At 36.2% G+C, this 24,097-nt stretch overlaps 1 long non-coding RNA gene across 1 annotated transcript; it reads left to right on the top strand.

Moving 5' to 3' along the window:
• Nucleotides 1-589: 589 nt before the first annotated feature.
• Nucleotides 590-24,097, top strand: LOC116667761. Its single transcript, XR_004324797.1, has 3 exons — nucleotides 590-646; nucleotides 2,047-2,135; nucleotides 23,619-24,097. It is a non-coding gene; the product is annotated as an uncharacterized LOC116667761 (long non-coding RNA).

Here is a 24,097-nt window from a genome sequence, read left to right as displayed (position 1 = left end):
AGATTTTTTTTTCTTTTTTTTTAACTGAAGTGTAGTCAGCTTACAAGGTTGTATCAATTTCTGCTGTACAACATAATGTTATAGTCATACATATACATACATATATTCCTTTTCATAGTCTCTTCCATTATAGGTTACTACAAGATATTGAATATAGTTCCCTGTGCTATACAGTAGAAACTTGTTTATCTGTTTTATATGTAGTAGTATCTGCAAATCTCGAATTTCCAATTTATCCCTTCCGACCCTTTTCCCCCCTGATAACCATAAGTTTGTTTCTTATGTCTATGAATCTGTTTCTGTTTTGTAAATAAGTTCATTTGTCTTTTTTTTTTTTTAGATTCCACATATAAGTGATATCTTATGGTATTTTTCTTTCTCTTTCTAGCTTACTTCATTTAGAATGACCATATCCAGGTTCATCTATGTTGCTGCAAATGGCATTATTGTTTTCTTTTTAATGGCTGAGTAGTATTCCATACCATATATATATCACAACTTCTTTATCCAGACATCTGTCAATGGACATTTAGGTTGTTTTCATGCCTTGACTATTGTAAATAGTGCTGCTGTGAACATTGGTGTGCATATATCTTTTCGAATTTGAGTTCCCTCCAGCCCAGGAATGGGATTGCTGTATCATATGGTAAGTCTATTTTTAGTTTTTTGAGGAATCTCCATAGTGTTTTCCATAGTGACTGCACCAAACTACATTCCCACCAGCAGTGTAGGAGGGTTCCCTTGAGAATTTTTTTTGAATGTTACCTAATTCATGATACTGAAGACCTATGGCTAACTGCAGAACAGGCCAAACTTTTTGTTTAAAAAACAACACAAAGTCAATGACTTCTTATTACCTTAATAGCTGAGTGAAACTAAATATTTATGTAAGTAGAAGAAGAAATTGGAAAAATGCAAATATTTTCATTTCATAATGGCCTTTAAGTAAATTTAGGTGTGAGGGTAATTTTCAGCTCTTTTAAGGCAAATTAAGCCTTAAAATAGAAGTGCAAATGAAACTATACCTATTAATTTGCTAAATGTTTTTCTTTGCTGCAGCAAATCATTTGTCATGTTGGGGTCTTTAGTTATTACAGGCAGGAAGTCGTCAGAAGAGGATCTGTACACTTTTTTTCCCAAAACTTAATTATACTACAGATATCTCTTACCAATAATTAATTTACTTATTAATTATGATCAATTTGAAGACATCTTAATTAAATCATAAATTTATTTTAAATATTCATACACATACAAATCTTAGATTATTTTTCCTGGGTTTTTTTGATGTACCATCATCTAGCATAATATGATACTATGCTTACAGTCAAGTTTATTGTTAGCAAAATAACTATATAATGTAATTATATAGGTACAGAATATATGCTTGTGTGTATGGCCTTAGTACCAACCTATGCAGTGTGGAGATTGATTGATTGCTTGATTGATTTCTGAATCCAAAATTGAAAATACATTTGACTACATTGCAATATGTGAACACAAGACAAGAAAAGGAAAATTTTAAAGTCAACCGAAGAAAATAAAAAATTTTAAATTAGTCTTTTGTTCAATAAAATGTTGGTCAATTGCCATTTGGTAAAACATATTTTTACAATTTAAAAAAACTTAGCCTTTGTTATAAGGAAAATACTTAAGAACTTTTGGGATCTAAGTTATTTCTTTGCTTACTTAACTGATAGATTGCTGCTTTGCCAGCCTTTACATTCTTTATAAAGTAATAGTGAGGGTCTATATATCACTCTTACAGTGTAGCATATTGAAATTGTCTATGAACCAGTTCTCTGTTCAGTAAACCTTTTACCCAGTTAACTTTTATTATGCAATTAGAAATATATTTTGATACAAAAGTGTACATAATATATCGATAAGTAGTTTTAAGTCATATATTTAAGTTCTCCCAGGATTCTAATTTACATTTATACACTTGAGGATAGAATAGTCAAGAAGGCACTCTGATCTTATCTCCTATATTGTACACCTGGGCTAGGCTCTTTTCCAATAATTTCTTTCCAATGTTGCTTTTAGGAACCTGAAGAAAAGTTTACAGTCTGCTAGCATTGTAAGATATTCAGTCCCACCTAGGCTGTTGACTGCAACCATCACTGAACCACACTGTAAGTTGCTTCAGTCTCCACTTTTAGGCCAATCCTGATTTCTAGATCTCACCCTTTGCCTTGCCTCTGAGTTACAAAGTCAGCCTCACTTCCCATACCCAATGGTTCCTTCCACTACTCTGAAAGTCAGCTTGCTGTTAACTCTTCAGGGTAAATTCTCTGCCACATCTGGCTTCATCCCATGAATTTAACCCTCATAAATTTACTTGTGGCTGTTATTCCTACACAACTTCTCTGTCCCCACAAATAGGGAATCTGATGAGTGTCTGGCAACTATCCAAAGTACAGGCATAGTGCTAAAGAGATGATAACTTGCCTCTGATGCATATGACTTAACAACCTGTATCATGGTCAGTGTCAGAACATCACATGGTCATTCATATGAATTGCTTAATTTAGTGCTTCCGAAACTGTGGCATGATTTTTGCCTGATCTAGTGAACCACAAATACTATTATTAATATTTTCTTTAAACTTGAACTATTCAAGTAGATTTATTTTAAAAGGAAACATTGTCACTTTTGTAAGTAGAAAATATTTCCAATCAAAATAAGGAAAAGACCTTAAAATGAAAACAAGACAATGTTATTCTAATTAGGTTGCCTGTCCAGGATCTGAGCCCAAGGCCATCTCTCAATCTGTTAGAAAAGAAAGATTGGTTAAGAGTTAGAATATTAGCATCAACATGATATTTTTCTACTTAACATAATGGGGAAAATTCAAGGATATTAAAAAGAGAATAGCTTTTTTGCTAAGTGTCACTGGTATTTAAATGTGCCATCCATCTAACATTACCTCATGTAGAACAAATTGGTGGTTGCCAGAGGGGAGGAGGGGCAAAATAGGTGAAGGGGATTAAGAGGTGCAAACTTCCAATTATAAAATAAATAAGTTAGGAAGATATAACCATAGGGAATATAGTCAATACAATTGTAATAACTTTGTACAGTGACTGATGGTAACTAGACTTGTTGGAGTAATCATTTCATAACATATAAAAATATTGAATCACTATGTTATACACATGAAACTAATATAATAGTGTAAGGTAATTCTACTTCAATTTGAAAAATATAAGTTAAATAAAATTACCTCATGTACCATCAGTCTACACATCCTATACTTTGGGAAACACTACCTGACTTTCATTACCATGTATAACAATAATTATAATTAACTTAGTGAAGGCACACCCAGCTCAGGCTGTCAAGGCAGGCAATTGGAAGGCCAGCTTCTATGAAAGCGTCTGTAACCTCTGGGAGAAAACATGAAGGGAACTTCACAACTAAAAGTCATCTTCCGTGGCACTGAAATTACGAAAACTACTAAAGGCTGCTCCAGTGTCTGGAAGGAGAGTTTAGGAGCATGAGCTCCCTCTTGGAACACTAGCATTTAGTTGAGGGCCTCATTCAAATGTCCTTCACCTCAAATCCTGAAGAAAGCTTCTAAATTCCTCCAGGGGCCAGAGTGGAAAAACAGACAGAGTAGGATTTTATTGACAATAAACGTGTGCAGTGGTGACAGACACAGCATCACTGGTAAAGACTAGGCTCAGTTTTGACAAGTGGGAATAATATCAGCTTCATATGGCTGTTTTAAGATTAAATGAATAATTATGTTAGAAAGGAAAAAAAAATTGAGATTTTTTTTTCTTGTGTTTGCCTCTTTTCCTTCCCTCATTTAAGCTGATAGCAACTCCACTTCCTTGCCTCAGGGGATGTTTGTGGTAGAGAAGAAAGCAGAAGTTGCTTTCAAAACACTTTCCTGCCTAGCTTGAAATGACCACCCCCAAATTTCTATTTAGTAAAAATTTAGAGCTAGTAATCTGGTTGGAAGTAGTATACCAGGTGGCTAAGAATTTATTGAGGCTACATCTGCATGGTATTATAGATCGATACAAACAGGAACATTTTCTAAGTTGGCTTTTATTCTCACTTGAAAAAATGTTCCCTAATGTCATGTAATATTATTTATATTTAGGGTGGAGAAGGGGGAACCAAGCGAAGGGATTCTCCCAAGACATTTTTGGACACTGCCATGGGAAAGAAGGATGTCACTGAGAATAAAAAGTGATACCTAGGCTGAAAGGATGAGAAAGAAATCAGTGGGTCTCTAGAACAGTGAGGATTTGCTCCCTGATCCCTGGCAGTGTCCTTAGGATGTGACAAGATCTCAGAGTAAATGGCCGAATGCTGCACCAGAGAGGCTGGAACCTAGACCTGGAACTCCCACTAGCCAAACATGGGTGTGCCACCAACTTGGTTTTCATACTACTATGGTCTGAATGTTTGTGTCCCCTCAGAATTTATATGTTGAAATCCTAATCCCCAAGGTGATGATATTAGGAGGTAGAGTCTTTGGGGGAGGTAGTTGGGTCACATTAGTGCCCTTATAAAAGAGATCACAGAGAGCTCCTGGCCCCTTCCACCATGTGAAGACACAGTGAATAAATAGTCTACCATCTGTGAACCAGGAAGCGAGCTCTTAGTAGACACCGAATCTGTTTGTGCCTTGATCTTAAGACTTCCCAGCTTCTAGGACTGTAAGAAATTAATGTTTGTTTTTTATAAAGCTGCTGAGTTTATGGTGTTCTGTTATAGCAGCCCAAGGGAACTAAGACAGCTGGAATGTGGCAGTTGGGTAGACCTGAGGTTGATCAGTCCATGCATACTATTAACACCTATTATTTTTAATCATTGTTCCAGGTTCTGGGCATACAGGAATGAGTAAAACGAAGGAAGTGCCTGCCTTCAGTAAACTTACATTCTGTAGAGAGGGAGGGACAGAAAATGAACACATTTTAAATGAATAAATAAATTCAGATATTACTAAGTGTAGTGAAGAAAAAATTAGGGCAAGAGAGGAAGCAAAAGACTATGTCTGAAGTTACAGGCAGGTAGGGGAATGTGGCGTAGGGAAGAAGGGATTAATTTGATTAGTTACACAGGAAATTTCTGAGCTGAGGGAATGTCTAGGTTTTGTGGTGCCTGATGTTTATACAATTTAGGGATTCCTCTTTAAGCAAAGGGATATAAAATTACAAATACTCAATTAAGTATAGGGCCTTGGAAAGGATCCATTCAAGTAAGTTTCACAATACTGTGAGTTTCATGGTAAATTTGCCCCAAGCTAGACCTTGAATATGAGAAAGCCACCTGAAGAGATCATGCAGGCTAGGATAGATGTTCAAGCATTAACTGGTGTGAAAACATGCCTGGTGACCAGTAGCACCAGGGTAGTCTGATTTCAGAAACCTGACACACACCCTGGTGGAGGTTTAAGACCACCAAGAATGACTGATCTAGAGTTCCCTACTGGCCAGGTGTCAAAGTTGAAATTAAGTTATTTATAGAACATTAGGCAAGATGAAGAGGTTTTAGTGAGATTCATTCTCACTATGTCTGTAAAGAGCCTTGCATAGAATTGACATGTAGTTAATTTTCTACTGATGCCTAAGAAATTACCACATACGTAACACCTTATGATAACACCCATTTATTATCTCACAGTCCTGTAAGGTCAGAAGTCCACATGGGCTTAGCTGGGTTCTATGCTCCAGAGACCAAAAGCAAGGTGTCAGCCAGGCTGGGCTCCTGGCTGGAAGCTCTTGGAAGCTCATTCAAGTTGCAGTCGCAGGACTGAGGTCTCCATTCCTCGCTGGTGGTGGACCGGGAGTTGCTTTCAGCTCTCAGAGGCCTCTTTCTGTTTCTTACACGCAGCCCGTTCCATCTTCAGAGTCAGCCACAGTGTGTCAGATCCTTCTCTTGCTTTTCTTCCTCTCTCTTTAACTTCCCCTTCTGCCACCAACCTGAAGGAGGTATCTGCTTTTAAAAGTTGGCTGAAGTTAGATAATCTTCCCTGTTTTATGATCAACTGACCATAAGAAAGAGCCTAATCAAAACATCAAATCCTATTTACAGGTTTCAGGGATTAAAGCAGGAACATCTCTGAGGGAATGTTATAGAAATCTTGCCTGACACAGGGCTCAATAAATAATAGTTTCTTACCATCTTAAATTTCAAGGAACATTTCTTGATCACCAACTATACTCCAATAACTAAGTTTAAAGAAAATGAATAAGATACTGTCCTTTAGGTTAAGGAGCTTACACTTTAGTAGAGGAAACTGATACTAAAATAGTTAACTTTAAAGCAATGATAGAGCTAATACTTACACAGAATTTATGAAGTGCCCATTCCTGTTATAAGCACTGTATGAATATATTACTTTACAGAGTAAGGGAAAAGATATAGATAAAAGGAAGGGATACAAGCAAAAGGAAAGGATACAGATATAACTGCATACTGTTGAAACACAGAAGAATGTACTTTGGTTTGGGGGTGAGGTGTGAGGGAAGGGGCAGTAGGCATAGCCTATCAGGGAAATCTTTGAGAAGGTTATGATACATGAACTCCTCCTCAAGGAAGAGTAGAAGTTGGCCAAGCACAAACATGATGTGTGTGTGAAGGGGAGAGGCATGGGCATGGGGAGTGGGAAGTTTATATGTATAAAGGTAGAAAGAGGGACAGTTACATGGTATCAGAGCACAGAACGTCAAGAAAGTCGTAACAGGATATAAAGCTAGAGAAATAATAACTTTATTATTATTTCTTAATGACAAGATCTTATTTCATGGAAGATCTTATATACAAACAAGGAGGGACATATTTATTCATTAAAATGATGGGATGATTGCAGGATTTTTAAAAGGGTCACACAGAATTATTCAGAGTAGCTTAGATAGCCCCTAGATAAAATGTGAAGAAAGCTTAATATTCTTTGAAACTTTTCTCTCCTCCCCAAGCATTTATCCTGTGACTCATTCTTGCTACTAGCAGATTTAATCAATCATTGGCATAAACTGAGAATTAAGATCTTAGCTAATAGGGCTTAAAATATGACTTATCTCCTTTAAAAGAAATGCTCAAAGACTGAAAATTTGTCAGTACAATGACAAGCCACCAAAAACCTCGTATGTTTAGGCAAGAATGGGCAATGCTTTTTCTTTCTATTTGAAAGGCTAGTTTGAATGGCAGCTGGAGCTGGAGAAGGGAAGCTAATGGGATGATGAGTACTGTGTGTCCTGCTATTTTCTTTCTCTACTCATTTGTCCTTTTCTCTTCTCATTTGTCCTTCTGGTTGCATATTGGGGCATTAGGTATATCCTACTGGGTTGTCCCCAGTTATGCTTCAGTCAAAGAGTTTAGCTAGACTAAATGACCTCACAGTTCCTTGGAATTTACAGAGAAAATTTATTTGTACCCCACCATCATAAATAAAAGATAAATAAGTGAGGGCTTGGAACACACCTCCTAAGACAGTGGAGACTTGTGGTTAAAAATTAATATTAAAAAATTGGGGGAAAACGAGATATAAAATAATAACTACATAAGTAGTTAACTTCTTTTAAGTTAAATGTGTATATATATATATATACACACACACACACATACATACATATACATACACAGTATAATGGACAACTTTTAAAAAATTTTTTTAATTTCACCTGTCAGGCCAGGCTCTGTCTTTTATTATTAGTGATGGATAGGTTTTCCTGGAAGGGAGGAGGGATTATTTATTTCATAGCACAGAGTCTTGGAAATGTCTATCAAGTTTCCCTGGCCAAGTGTAGATACATGAACCAGTCAGGATTCTGGATTGCAAGCAAGACGTTGCCTATTTGTATTAGTTTTCTATTGCTGTGCAACAGATTCCAACAAGTATAGTGGCTTAAAAAAACACAAATTTTTAAGTCATATTTTCTGACACATTTTAGCTGGGTCCTCTGCTCAGGGTTTTTCAAGGCTAAAATCAAAATGTTACTAGCCATACCCTCAACTGAGTCTCAGCGTCCTCTTCCAGGCTCACTAGTTGTTGACAGCATTCAGTTCCTTACAGTTGTAGAATGGAGGTCCCCTGGCTGTCAGTCGGAGTCTGCTCTCAGCAACTAGCGGCTGCCTTGAGGTCCTTTTCATGTGGCCCCCTCCATAAACAGCCCACAACTTGGGGGCCAGGCCAGCAGGAGAATCCCTCCCTCCAGGAAGGCCCCATCCTTCTTTGAAGAGCTTTCCCTATTAACTGAAGCCCATTCAGGATAGTCCCCTTTTTAAAAATAATTTTTTTTTTTACATTTCAAAATTTTTAATGAAAAAGTTTTAATTGTGTTAAAATATATGTAACTTAAAATTTACCATTTTAACCATTTTAAGTATATAGTTTATGCCGTTAAGTACATTCACATTGCTGTGCAACCATCATCACCATTCATCCACAGAGCTTTGTTTATCTTGTAAAACTGAAACCCATTAAACAATAACTCCATCCCTCTCCCTACCCAATCCCTGGAAATTTTTTTTCTTCTTTGTCTTTATGAATTTTACTACTCTAAGTGTCTCATATGAGAGAAACTATATAACATCTGTCCTTTTGTGACTAGTTTATTTCAGTTAATATAATGTGTACCCATGCTACAACATGAATAAAGCTAATTTTCTTCTTTTTAAGGCTTGAAGAATGTTCCATTGTATATATCTACATACCAAATTTTGTTTATCTGTTCATCAGTCAGGGGATGTTTCCACCTTTTGGCTATTGTGAATAATACTACTATAAGCATGGGGTGTACAAATATCTTTTCATGCCCCTGCTCTAAGTTCTTTTGGCATATACTCAGAAATGGTATTGCTAGATTATACAGTAATTCTATTTTTAACTCTTTGAGCAACTATCATATTGCTCTCTGTAGCATCTGTACCATTTCACATTCTTACCAGCAGGATAACCTGCTTTTGATTAGCTCAGAATCAACTGATTTGGGTCATTAATTACATCTGCAAAATTATTCCACTTTTGTCATGTAACAACCACAAGAGAGAAATCCATTGTATTCAGTTTCTCCCAACACTCAAGATAAGGGGATTATACATGGTGTTTACACTGGGCATGAGAATCTTGGAGGGCATTTTAGAATTCTGCCCACCACACTTCCATAAGCAGAAAGAATATTTATGGACAAGATGTTGAGTGGTTCCAGAATTAGTGAGAAGGCCCGCAAAACAAGCAGGGACAAATTGTAAGGCAGGCAATAATAACAAACATGGTCAAGATCACACTATATGAAAATGTGGCTAGAATGTCACTGTTGGTGCCACCACCACCTGAGAGTAATTGTTATGACAACTGTGGTAACCAGCCTCAAAGAAGGTCCCCGGTGACCTTCTCCTAGTGGTAATCACATCTTGCACAGTGCTCTCACATTGTCCCTGTGTTGTCTGAGTGACCTGTAGCATTCAACACAAGTGATGATGGGTCACTTTTAAGATGAGTTGATAGAATACAGTATGGCTCCAGTCTGGGTTGCTCGATCACTCTAGAATCACTCATAATGGAAAAGAATCTGAAAAAGAATATATAGATAGATAGATAAATAGATATCTGAATCACTTGGCTGTACACCAGAAACTAACACAATATTGTAAATCAACTATACTTCAATTAAAAAAAACATAAGTTTCTAAACACTGGCATAAAAATAATGACTGGAAAATTATATTCTCATTATAAAACGTAAGATCTAAAACTATAAAGAATAAATACTCAATAATTTATTTCCTCACTTAAATCTATAACCAGCTATTCTAGAATTTGTGTATCAGAACCCAACTTCCTCTTTTTTTGTTAGCTATCACTTAAAATCAGTTTATATCATTCGTTTATTCAGTTGTTCATTCAACAAATATCTAGGAGCACCTGCCATGTGCCAAGCCCACTATTAGTGCTAAAGTTATAACAATGTAAACATATATTCCCTTAAATCAACAACAATCAGTAACTCAATTTCATGATCAAACATAGCACCATAAATAATAAAATAGCCTCCATTTATGTCCTTCCATTATCTGTGACATGTTTTTACCAAAAATGAATAGCTTGAGTCTAACCAAGCCCTTTAGATCAGGTATCATTTTATAAGAATTAAAGGGGATAGAATAACATACTAAATTATACCATAAGGATTTAATCAGAAAAACCCAAATGTAAGATAGTCTATAGGACAATTGGCATGGCCTCTTGAGGAAAGTAGAAATCAATGTGAAAAATACAAAAGTGAAGATTTTAAGGTTAAAAGAAACTGAAAAATGTAACAACCAAATTAAATATGTAAATTTTGACTAGATTCTGATTTGGAAAAATGTTATAATTGATTTTTGGGAAAATTTTGAATAGGGATGGGGTTTTAGATAGATTTTCAAAATTTTTTTTGAAGATTTAAATTTTTTTGGAGGGTGGAGGTAATTAGGTTTATTTATTTATTTATTTATTTATTTATTTATTTTTAGAGGCAGTACTGAGAATTGAAACTAGGACTTGTGCATGCTAAGCATGTGCTCTACCACTTGAGCTATACTCTCCCCTCAGATTGATATTAAGAATTTTTTTATTTGTGTTCTAAGACATGGTAATAATGTTATGATTATAAAATTGGTCCTTAATTTAAGGATATGAACATATAAAATGTTATAATGTTGACAACTTCTTTTCAAATGGTTCAGCAAAATAAAAAATAAATATAAATTCTCATATAAGTAGATAAAGCAAATGTAGTAAGATGTTAATCTAAACCTAGCTAATGGGTATTTAAATGTTTATTATACTATTCTTTCAACTTTTCTGCTTGAGATTTTTCCTAATGAAAAATTGAAAGAGGAAAAGAAACTTTTGTGGGGGGACTGTGCTGTGATTCTCTGATAGGGCCAATACTGTTGCCTCAGGGGCATTTGGAAATGTGATAGGGGTATTTTTGATTATCAAAATGATGGGAGCATTACCGTGATTTAGTGAGAAAGGAGGTGGCAGGAATGCTAAATAATTTGCAATGTGAAGGAATTCTTCACACAATAATGAATTACATTTCTCAAAATGCCATTACCTCCCCTGTTGTGAAATACTAAAAATAAGTGAATAAACAGCTCTTTCCTAAAAATCCTTCCTTTACCCGTGTACAATTCTAGTGTTCCTTCTTTAATCCACACAAAAAATAAATAATAATAATCCTGATAGACTAATCTTTATTCCCGATTCCCACTTACTGTTGTCTTTTCTTTCCTTAATTTGTTCTAGTTTGGTTTCACAATCACCATTCTTTAAAAACTGGTCTTATCAGGATGACCACTGATGTTATTGCTAAGTTCAAAGGACATTTTGTGGTATTTGACCATGATGGATAATTCCTCCTTCTTGAAAATTTCCCCTCGTCTTTCATAACACCACTGACTTTTAGTTTTCGTCCTAATCTCTAACTACTTTTTTTTAAACACTTTTATTTTATGATTCCTGTATTTCAATAAACTACACATATTTCGGGTGTACAGTTTGATGAATTTTGATAGAGGTATACACCAATGAATCTCTAACTACTTTTTCGACTCCTCTCATATACTCCTTTTTTTTTTCTGCCTACATTTTCTTTCACAGGATTTCATCTGTAGCCCTCTTTTCTTTTCCCTGTACAAAGTTTTTTTCCCCCCTCATATTCCCACCTCAAGGGCCAGATAGTGCAGCTAAGTTCCAGGTCTATTTATACAACTGCTTACTGATGTGAAATATCTGAACCTAACAAAGGCAAAACGGGATTTAACTGCTCCCCACATATACTTGCTTCTTCTCTGGGAGTCATTATTTGAGGCAATGACCGGGATCTACTTAATGCTTTGGGAACCCACTATAAAGACATCTGTCCTTGGTGGCAAAGGAGGAGAGGGGTAGGACAGAGATAGCCTCTGCAAAGAAATGACACTTCGTTGAAGTAATTAATCAAAGAGGAACTGGATGAGGTGTTTGAGAGTGATGCAATGTGAGTTAAGGAGGAGACTCCATCAGAAAAACAGAGGTGGAAACACAAAGGCAAGTAAAACTACGGAAGTGAAGATAATTCACAATTAAGTATACGTGTTTTTTGTCAGGAAGAGCTGGCAACAGACAGGGTTGTAAGAGCAGACAGGAAATAGATCATGAAGAGTCATTCATGCCATGCTAAGGAGTTTGGATTTTATCCTATCAGGTCAGAGTTGGTGGGTTAATTGCCCACAGGCTACCGAAGTGGTTCGTTTGGTTCCTCCTGTATTTTAAAAAATATAGATTTAGCTGCCAACATTTAAACATTGAGAAATTTTACATACAGATCTGGACTTCTTGCCTATCCTGAAGAATTGGGAGTTCTGGCCACATTTTTCCATATTTGACAGGTTCTGCTGTCATCACTCTGTAATAGTCCCTATTGATCTGCTTTATTCAAGAGTCATTTATGCCACCTGCCTGGCCCCTGTGGCCATTGGCAATTGCTACTTATGCTTCAGATGATGGGGAGCCATTGAAGAGATGTTAGCTGGTGGAGGAGGTAGCTTCATCAGATATTTGGGTCAGAAAGATCATTCTGGAAGAAAAATAGAGGTTAGATTCCGGGGTGTAGGAAAGGGTACCATAAGTAAATATTTAAATTCTAGAGCAAAACTGGGCTGTGGATGTGGAGGGAGAACATACTCATTACCTTGCCCGAGACACCATCTACCCCTGGATAAATCAGAGGAGGCCAGAACTTGGCAGTACTGGAGTGACGGTTGAAGACAGCCTCAACCAGGGCAATGGTAATACAGATGGAGAGGAGGGAACAAAACTCAGTAGAGTTTAACGATTGATTGTATGTGGGATGCAAAAAAATGGAAGGTATCTAGGATAGTTTCTGAATGGATAATGAATGACAAGGTCAATTTTGCTTAAAAATCTTCTATCACACTGCCTAGTAAAAGGTAAGTTCTCTCATGTTAATTGCATAGACTTGTTTCTCACAGCCACTAGATGTATTTTCACATATCCCTAGTAGCTATGCATCAATAAATAATACACCTTTCCTGAGTAAAACTCTAGGAAAGATAATTGAACATAATAACATAAATGAAAGCTTTGAGAAGAACTTGGTGATCACTAGGAACTACTAAAGGTTCTTGAGAAATGAGGCATGCTAAATTAAGCTCATTGGTTTATTATTTGTCTGTTTTGTTAAGAATGTGGGGCTAGGTCAGGATAATGTAGAAAGAGAGTTTGAGAGAGAGAAGGCACAATTTGTAAAGTTTCTCTAAGCTGCTTTGCCTTGTTGGATTTCTTATAGCCTGACAATTTCTCCAACTCAATCAGATTTCCATTTTTCTTTGTATTCTGCACATTATCCTAATTTCTCTTCCCATTTAGTCACCAACAGAGTGACTTATTTTTTCTTCTTGTATCTGTTAGGCTCTAGATATTTCTAGTTTTCCCAAACTGTGTAACTTTTACTTAAATCTCCAATATTATTACATTCCTTGTACGTATCTTTACCTCTAACTCATAAACCCTCTCACTCCTGATACAAACACACACACACACACACACACACACACACACACACACACACACACAGAGTATACATGTTATATCTAAGTTGTATGTGATTTCTCAAATTATTTTAATTTACTTCATTTTAACTCTGTTTCAGATTCATCCTTGTAAATTTTATCTTTTATATATTATTTTTAATTTTTATAGATTAAATTCTATAACTGATTTTTTTCACGCCTTATTAATACCTATTATGTGGTTATCTGAGTAGCTAAGAATAAAGAAGCTTGTATATATTCCATTCACACGATTGTAAAAGAAGACATGAAAGATGTGCTGAGAGGTGTGAGGGTTATCACTGCCAGATATATATGTACGATACAAATATATTGAAAGTATGAACAAGAATGTCTTTATTCTTAATTACAGTCAAGTAGGCTATCAGCCAAGATATTTCCTATCTGGGAAGGTAGCTAATTTTTACTTTTCTTTTAGCATAGGTTAAAAACAAACCTTGGAGTGGATAATAAGGCCATTCCTCTGTTCATTTTCATAAAAGCCACTGCAGTGTTCTCATCCCTCGGGTATAGGAAATATTGGCACAGCATAGATTAGTTCAGACATGAGATGAAAGCTTGCAAATCTGTCCCTGTAGCATCAGTCTTGTACATTTATAGCCATTTTTGTGTTTCTACTGTGGCACTCTCTCTGACCTTCTTTATCTCCATCACCTCTATCACAGTTCAACCCTGTTTAACTCATTTCTAGAGGTGAAAGATAGCATAGCATAGTTTTCTCTACTGTAAAGTTTTCTGGTATGTTATTGACTTAATTCTGAAGACAAGTGTTTCCTTTTGCCTGGGTAAGGGAAGAAAAGAGGACAAGAGAGCATTAATATTTAGAAGTGATGAAGTTGTTCTATGTCTTGATTATGGTGGTGGCTACATAATGATATACATTTGTCAAAAAGCATAGAACTGTACATGAAAAAGGGCAAGATTTACTGTAGGTAAATTATACCTCTTTAAAACAAAAAAAAAAAAAAAAAAAAAGAGAAAGAAACCAGTTAAGTTCTAAGATTGTCGAAGTTATACACAAGAAAAAATATACTATATTTGTAGAGTCATATTCATACTCAGATGATAATTTTCCTGTTAAGATAGTAAATATTGTTAATATAACATTCAATACAGCTTAGTGACTCTCCTTATTAAAACTTTAAAAGAAAACAGTTAAGTTCTCAAAAGCCATCTTATATACTAATCATTTGTTTTTCAGAAGTTTAAATTTAAACTTCAGTTAACAGTATCAAACTGGTTAACTAAGTATCGTAGACAGCCAGCCTCCAAATGGCCCCCAGTGATCCTCACCTCCTGGTGTTCACACTCCTGTGTAACATGTTCACTCTCACAATGCAAAGTGCAACTTGTGTAACCAATAAGGTACTGAGGAAATCACAGAGTGTGATTTCCTAACTTAAGTCAGTAAAAGCTTTAATGTTTCTGTCCTACCCTCTCAGGGATCAGGCGCTCTGAGAAAAGCTAACTGCTGTGTTGTAGGGACACTCATGCAGCCCTACTGAGATGCCCATGTATAAGGGAAATTTTCCATGTGAGGGAGCCATCTTGGAAGGAGGGCCTCCAGCTTAAGTGAAGCGTTCACTGCCTATTGTCTACAGTGCAGCCTCATGAGAGATCTAGAGCCAGAGACATCAGCTATGGTGCTCCCAAGTTCCTGACTCATACACACTGTGAGATAATAAATGTTCATTATTGTTTTAGGCTGCTAGTTTGAAATAATTTGTTATATGACAGCGGACAAAGATACACTAATAAAATTAGCGGAGGGGTGCTGCTTAAGTCAGAGTCTTGGCAGCAAGTGACAGGTGGCACCTGAAGAGCAAAAGGCTGTGTAGATTAAAAACTGTAACAACAAAAAGCAGATGCAAGAACTGAGAAAACGTAATAGTGTGGATCGAATCAACGAAAGGGCAAACAGTCCGATACTCTTCAGTATTCTGGAACGAATCTCTGACAGGGGATATTCATTATAAGAAATTATGGAGAAAGTATCCAATTTTACTTAGGTATTTAAGAAGGCAGGAACATACTTCGTGAATATTTTGGTAAACTATTAACAAGTATGACCCTTAAAATGTAAGCTCTGGACATTAAGGAAATTTAGATATGAGGAATACCACATTTTCAGGTGATTTTAATAAAAAGTTAATTATATTAAATAAAATCTGTTAGCTTTTTTCCATTGTTAAAGAACAAAAATTCATTAATTTAATCTTTGGCACAGTAGAGTCCAGCAGATCCTAAGGCACTAATATCCTTACAATTGGAAATTTTAAATGATACAAAAAGTATTGGGAGGTGTGTATCAGCCTGATCTGAGGCACTGGCGCAAAACTGTTTCAACAGGTAGTTAGAAGATCAACTTCCTTCTGCCTGTGAGCATGAGTTAGCAAGTTTTTATATATCTTACTAGTTAAGAGTGAGAATGGATTACGTGGGTATGTCTTCGTTCTCTGGCTAGCTTTAAGCTCCTTTAAGGTAGACTCAATATTTTCTATTCACCGGTGTGGTGAAGCATCATGTTGCTCACTCTGAATGCTTGACAAATGCTCATGACTGATTTCATTGGCTGGTACTGTAGTTTGCAACTGGGGCTATGTCGAACATAATAGATTCTTCTTAAATGTGCTGCATACCTAGGCCTTGAAATGATTTCTCAGGGTCTATCAATTAACCCCCCCTGAAATGCCCATCAGACTTATTTTGAATGGTTTTTGTTTTCTGATTATAAAGCTAATTTATTCTCATTGCAAAATTATCAGGAAAAAAATTTTAAAATTCAAAGAGGGAAATAATGTCACTTGTAATTCTAATACTTAGAACTCTGCTGACAATTGGGTATATATATCTTCCAGATTTTTTTTCTTTGAATACACTTACAAATACATATACAGGTTTATATTTCAAGAAACAAACCAAAAAAGGTATCTTTGTACATGGAGTTTAGTAGCTATTTTTTCATTTAGTGATATATGATGGACATTTTCCCATGTCAATGAATATAGGTCTACAGTATATGGATGTCATCCTAGGTGCTTTATTTTATTTCATCAGTCTTTTGGTGATTTTTAATATATTCTATACATTTTAAATCATAAAAAATGCACAGTTGAACATATTTGACTCACTTTTCTTAAAGAAAAATTCCTAGAAATGGGATTACATAACAGAAGTCTGAGTTCCAGGCATATCAGTAAATACTTAATCGACTGATCATCAGATAGGGGCACAGCTATAGGTTTGCCAATTTGGAGTGGTTAATCATTCAGCCATATGAAGATATATTATAAAAGTATATTTTTTGAAATACTCTAAGTAGCTCCACTGAGAAGTATTTTGAAATTGTTATTTAGTAAGGAAACTTCTCAGAGTCTTTGTGGTCTAAAGTTTTGGATAAACTCAATACTGTTAACTATCACATAAAGTCTTGATATCAACATCTGCCAAGGGGAAATACCAAACCGAAGTTGTTTTTGTGGTTGGAATTAGCAGCTATGTTGAGCATTAGTAACGTCCCTACCAAAGATAGGGTGGTGATTTTTTTTATAGCTGAAGTTTTGTTATCACATATCAGAGGAAGTGGTAAATTCATATTAAAAATGAGAACTTTTCTTGATTACTCAAGGATCTTGAGCAGAATATTGACCTTTTACCCTTAAGGGACTGCCTCATTAGATGAATTTTAGAGAATGCCTTTTGATAAACTTAGACAAATTCATGAATTCTTGAAAGGACTATGTAAGGCAGTTAACATGGCAAAGGTGACATAGCATGGTATTTAGGAACATGTATGGCCTTTGATATTTGACAACTTGCGATGGAATCTCCCTGTTTTCTCTGAGGTGCACGTAACAACTTCTTTAAGCATTGGTTTCTCCTCATTTTAAATATGGAGATGATAATAATCTTAGCGTTGTTGAGAGGTTTATGTGTGATAATGCAAGGTGCCTATCATGTGGTAATCAGTCAAAAAATATCTCAATCCTTCTTCCTCCTAACCATAATGATGCTTTACAACCAGCAGGTATTCATTAATGCTGTTGAAAGGTGAGTGTTTAACCTCAAAGTATTAGCAATAACCATTAAAATGAATTCTGTATTCATGTAGAGTTCTGTATAATTTTGTGTATAATCATAAATATGTAGAACCAAACTAATTTTATTGATTGTTAGAAAAAATCCTGAATTAATAAAAAGTATGAATTACAGATTTTTTTAAAAGTAAAGAGAGTAAACTAAAAGGAAGGTTTTTAGCAAAACCAGTGCCTTTTCACTTACAGATTGCTAACAGGTTATTGAGTGCTACTGAAACGTCATGAAATCCCTGCACAAGTAATTTAAAACATCCCCCTCCCCGAAATCTAATTCTCTAAGAGAATCCTTTACTCATGATTAAAGGTAAAATTTGTCAACCTAGATTTTTAAACACACAGGTTGACTGACTGTGACTTTTTTCACTGTGTTTTTTATGTAAGCTGGATAAAGAAAAAATGTGGGGAAAATAACTTTCTCTCTGAGATTATTTAGATTTTAATTTAAAACTTAACAATTGAAAGTAATGTTAGATTTGAACTAAAACATGGTAAAGCAATGTATGAGAAACCCAGGGGCCACTTCAATCTAATTTAACTAATAAAAATTAAGCTTGTATTATGAGTCCACCCTGGTGGTAGGAATACAGAGATAAACTTAATATGGACATTAATGCCGGGAGGTAATTTGGAGTTAATTTAATACAAACCCCTTAACAGACAGAGAAGGAAATTAAGGCCTCCGAGAGATGAAGTGGCTTTCCCATAGTCAGTAGATAAGCAGTAGAGCCAAGATTAGACTAGTCCAAGTTTGGTATTGCTTGCATAGCTTCGTGCTCCCTGCCCCAAGGTTTTACAGAAGATACTTGGTACTGGTTTTTACGTTGACGAGAGCTCTTGTGGCTGAACTATCCCAGCAAAGCAGGTTGGGAAAATTTCCATGATAGTCAGCATCTCAAAATAGCAGCAGGTCAGTGCCGCTTTGTTCCTAACTCTGCAAGAATGAAAGAAACTCTAATTATACAACTGGCACTGGACAAACAGTCCCTCTCAACAAACATTTGAGTGCTTACTATGTGCCTGGCTCTGTGTTACACCCTAGGAATATAAAGTAGACTCAAGAAGGTCGTTATCTTTAGGAAACTTAATAGTTTCTTCAATCATAGAGGAAACAAACCTGTAAGAAGATAATTTCAGTGACATTACACAGCCAAAACCAATGCCTAGGAAAATGCATCCTAATATTTAAAAGCTGTTATGTGTTAAAATGTTGTTAAATTTAAGGTGGTTTGGCCATGGCTCAAATACCCACAATCCTACTTCAACACTGCTCCAAGAAATTCCTGGGCAGAATAGGTAAAAGAAACAACGGCAAAGTAAAACAGAGCCTGCACTTTGACTCTTGACCTCAATGCAGAGGAATAGGATATATTGACCTATAGTTTTAGGGGAGCTACCATTTTTATAATCTAGGTGGATTTAAATAGCCTTAGGCCAAAGCACTATCTAACACTAAACCCACATTAATTCTGGTCACATGGAACAGAAATAAATGTGAAATTGAGGGTGAGCTAGCTGTTTAGGCCTCTGACATTCTGGGCCAAACTGTCTTAATGCTCTAATAGTCTGAAAGGGAGAGAATCAGAGAGAGCAACTATCTCTGATGTTTAACATGTGGACATCCCATCCACTATCAAAGATGGCCTGCTCAGTGACTTTAAATCGAATTAACTCCTCCCTATTGGACAGTTTGATGCCCTTGCATAAGGCATTATTTTCTCCCTGAGTCTTCTTTTCCCTACTCCTGCCAGAAAATCTCCTTGAAAACTCCACTTAAGTTTTACTTACAAAACTTTTTTTTAGTGTTAGCAGATTTGGATCAGTCCTTTTTGTTATACCTTATCACTTGTTATGTTTATAAACATATAAACACCTAAGATACTTAGTCTTAGTTTGCTCTCCTGATGAGAGTTGAAAATTTCAACAGAGGAACAGACCATCCATATAAGAACTTTAAATATTTTTAGATGATACATGAGAAGTGACACAAACATTTTGAGTGATTATAGTTCGTCATTCTACCTTAAACTGTTTTTATTTTTGAAATGCATTTGCCCAGTTAGCCTTGGCATTGAACAAGAAACAGACAGTCTGACAGAATCTGATGATTATCTCAAGAGGAACTGCAGCTACATATCACAAAAAGCAACAGCATAGCAACTTTCGGTCCAGAAAGCTTTGCCTTTAATCTTGTTTTTCCATAAACATGATCTAAGCAGTCCATAATACAAGGTAGTTGCTTTTTTTAAAGTTTATCACTTTTGAATGACATCAGGCTAATAAATATTTGTGTGTCAAAACTCCAAGGTTTCCCCCAAACCACAGTTTTATACTCCCATGAAAACAAGCATTTAATGTGCTTGCTTTTCTGAATACAATCTGCAGGGAAATTAATCATTTGATTTAGGCATTCAGTTCAATTGAACACACATTGATTGTGTGCCTACTATGCGGCAAGCCCTATGCCAAATGCTGGGAATACAAAGATGGGGAATTCATGGTGTGCAAGGGTACGTAGACTAGACAGATATAATGAAATACTGACGAATGCTGTCAGAGCAGTAGGAGCACAGTGCTCGAAGAAGGCAGAACACAGAGGCATAGTTCTTCTGGGTGAAGAGGAGAGCAGTGCTAGAGAAAAGCCATTCTTGGGATCATTGCCACTACAATATGGCGTCCAATTTCAGCCTCCCCCACAGTGCTTTGTGACTTTCTGATTTTGGACACCTCACCCAGCAGCTTCTTCCATTTCTTTCGCTGATGATTCCAACATTCACAATCCTTTATGTAACTCAACCCTTTTCTTGTGTTTCATCTTCCTTTGCGCCTTGTCCTCTTCCCTTCCGGAAAACCACCAGCCCTCCTTGTTCACAGAGCAAAGAGTTTCTCTCACATGAACTCCCTCAGTTTCCTGGTCTTCTTCTCCATTTTCCCCACCCCTAGTATTTCAAATAACACTTTTTTTTCTTGAGTGAATGCATGAATGAATAAACATGTTAGGGACTATTTGTGCTAGATGCTGCAGATACTCATGTCAAGATAGGTTTCTCCCTGTCCTCAAGCCAGTCACTGTAGTGGAGTCACATCTGTCACTCCAGATTATGCTTTACTCTTGAATTCCAGACCCACACACTCCCATCTGTTTGTCCTCCACATAGCTCAATATAATATATCCAATATTGTATCCTCCTTACTCCCAGGTTTGTTCTTCCTCTTATTTCACCTGACTTGCTGAATAACTACATCACCTATCTGTTTAGTGACCCAAGACAGAAACGTGGGGTTCTAATTAATCACCAGTAGCTACATATAGAATCCTCTAAATGTCTCTCATTCCCGTTTTTCCACTCCCTCTGCCTTTGTCTTAGGACACTGACTCATTATCTCTTGCTTGAATTTTTGAAATTGCCAGCCTGGGGGCAGTTATTTTTAACTCTTTCAGCTAATTCTTTGTGTGTCAAAATTTATGTCTTAATACAACCTTATATAGCTACTTCCTGATTTTTCAGATTTAGACTTTACTTACTGACCACTTTAAAAGGTGAGGATTTAGCTTTTTTTTTTTTTTATCTTCTCTGTACCCACTACACACAGGACTTCCTCTAACACTTAGTCTAGGAATATCATTATAATTTTCTTCTAATTAGGTCACTATTCAGTGTTTACATTATCATGACTATGAAAATGCTAGTCACAACTGAGGTATGTAAACTGTTATTACATTACTTTTTCTGCACAACTCTTTCCCCCTAAAGATCATTTTATGACTTTTTGATCCCTTTGTTTTCTACTAAATTAAACGATGGGAAATTGCCACTTTTGTTGGACCCAAATTATAAAATATTGGCATTATGTTGTTCATGCTAGAATGTTCTTTTTACTAATCCAAAGTCAACTCTCTCTCCATTCTCCAAGTATCTCAGTACTTTTAGATGAATGAAATGCTCTGTAATTTTCAGCTTGTTGACAGCTTCTGATGGATGAAGTGTTCTTTTCATTTTCATGCTCCTGAAGAAATCTCTCCTGGAGTCTTCTGTCTTGCTCTGATCTGGACTAGTTGTTAGCTGTGCCAGGGAGACAGCTGTCATCCAAGGGTTCCTCTTCCCTAGTATCCCAGGGCTTCTATTTCTTGGTTTATTCCCTCATTTTGGAGGATTACATCTTCTGAAAGCTTCCTGAGAGAAAAAGCACCCAAAAGGTAAAGTTTGGAGATCTTGCTTATTTAAAGTATTTTTATTTTGCCCTCTCTATTAATTCGTTTGGCGTGGTGTATTGAAAAATCTTTTTTTTTTTTTTTTTAAGAATTTTTAAGGTTTTGCCACAGTATCTTCTAGCATCCAGGTTTGCTGTGGAGAAGTCCAAAGCCATTCTGTTTCTTGATCCCTTGTTTCTGACCAGACATTTTCCTTCAGAACCTTTTCTTTTTCCTAATTTTCTGAAATTTTTTGGTGTTGTGCCTTGGCGGGTATCTATTTTCATCCATTGGACTGAATATGTACTGGACACTTGAATCACTGGGCTGGTCTGGGTTATATGTTCACCTCTAAACAGATTGTGGTGGACAGGGAATGCAGTGCACTGTTAGGCCAGTTCCAGGCCATTTGTCCTTCCCTAGAACTGATAGCTGGGGTGGGAGGGTACACAGACTGACAATGCAGGAAGAGTGACACCTGCACTTTCCCAGGGCAAGTCAGGGTGATGGTGCTAAAAGAAACACGAAAGACTGGGCTGACCAAACTACAGCACATCCACTCTATGATGTAAACAAACTCTGTATGTGTAGCTTGATGGAAGCCTAACTTGTAATCAGGATACTGAGTTTTGAATGACGGGCTTTGCTGTGGTCCACGTGGTCTGAATGGCACTTACTGCCTCACATTTACCACACCAGGAACGCAAGTCGTGATAGAGTGAAGTAGTATCCTGTATTTTATAGAGAACATACTAACTTTTATTCACTTTTTAGAAAATATTGGAAAATGTCTAACTAAATAGATTCTGCAGATGCAACTATAAATTGATCTCTTTTCCAAAAGCCTGAAAATCAATGCTCATTTACATAATGCTAGTTTACAGAGTAGCCAGGAGCCAAATTGTGTGAAAGTACTGGGGCTATGTTCCCAGATTAGGCCAGGAACATGTTTCCCACTGTCTCTTGCCAGGCCTTGAACTGGCAAAGCCCTGCTACATCTAAAGATTTGATGCCCTGTATCTGACTGAGTCCCCCACTGTGTCTTAGAGTAGAATTATTTCTCCATGTCATTAGGGAATGAAAACTCATGTTAAAAATGTATAGGACATGTTTTGAGAACAATAAACCTCACAGCCAACCAATAAGCTTTATTAGAAATGCTGAGATAAAAGTAATTACTACATTTGCACATAAATTTTCCAAATTACAAAAAAACTACAGAAGTATTTATTGCCTCTATTTTATAGACACATTCAGCTTTGTTTACATAGTACATAAGTCAAAGAGGAAAGCCTGGTGATTATCACTATGAAAAGCATTTATTGAAACTTCCTGTGATAGATACTTGAAACAATAGTGAACACGCATAAATGCCATAAATAGTAAACATGAAGGGTAAGCAAAGATAAAGTGCTTCTCCTGTTATGGTTGCCAGATAAAACACAGAAGACTCTATAAATTTGAAATTTTGGTAAAAATAAGTAAATTCTTTAGCTTAAGGAGGTCCTTAGTATTTCACGGGAAGTATTTATAGTAAAAAGTTTGTTATTTATCTGACAATTTAATTAAACTGGTGTTCTGTATTTTTACTTACTAAATCTGGCAAACCAAGTTCTCATAGCATAGGGATTTAATTTCATTTAGGGGCACAAAGATTATGAGAAGTTCTGTGTTTGTGGAAGCTGAGGCTAAAAGCAATTTGCTACCAGATTTCCAGTTGGCTGAAGCCATGTGTCCTTTCATTTCAGTTTAAACAACGTTTGCAGAGTATCTCCTACCCATAGATAGAGACCTGGATACTGGACAATGTAGAGATGAATAAATTGTTTTCCAAGATTCTCAGAGCTCAAGTGAAGATGATTTCAGGTCTGTATGAGCATGTGGTCCAGAAAAAGGGTGTGAAGAGGAGAAAGCAGGAATGTGATCCTTAAGCAAATGGGGATTTGAGCAAATGTGACTGTCAGGGAAGAGCTGGGCGAATAAAATGATGTAACAGATGGTGCACTATGAACATACATAGCGGCAGATATTACTAATGCACTGCCTGAGAACTCCAGGTGGCTTTATCTATGGTTTTCAGGCCTGCATCTAGAAAAGAACCTCTCAGATACGTATTTACAAAGCATTAAGCTTAACGGTTTATCCTAACTTGAGAGTTTCACCATGCCATGGTTTTAGTCTTAGAAACTTTGACCTAAATTATCAATTTTAATATACCCTGCAACCT

Source organism: Camelus ferus, chromosome 12 (genome assembly GCF_009834535.1).
Source record: "Camelus ferus isolate YT-003-E chromosome 12, BCGSAC_Cfer_1.0, whole genome shotgun sequence".
Lineage (NCBI taxonomy): Eukaryota > Metazoa > Chordata > Mammalia > Artiodactyla > Camelidae > Camelus > Camelus ferus.
Note: the sequence above shows the minus strand (reverse complement) of the source record. Positions and strands in the feature narration are given on the sequence as shown.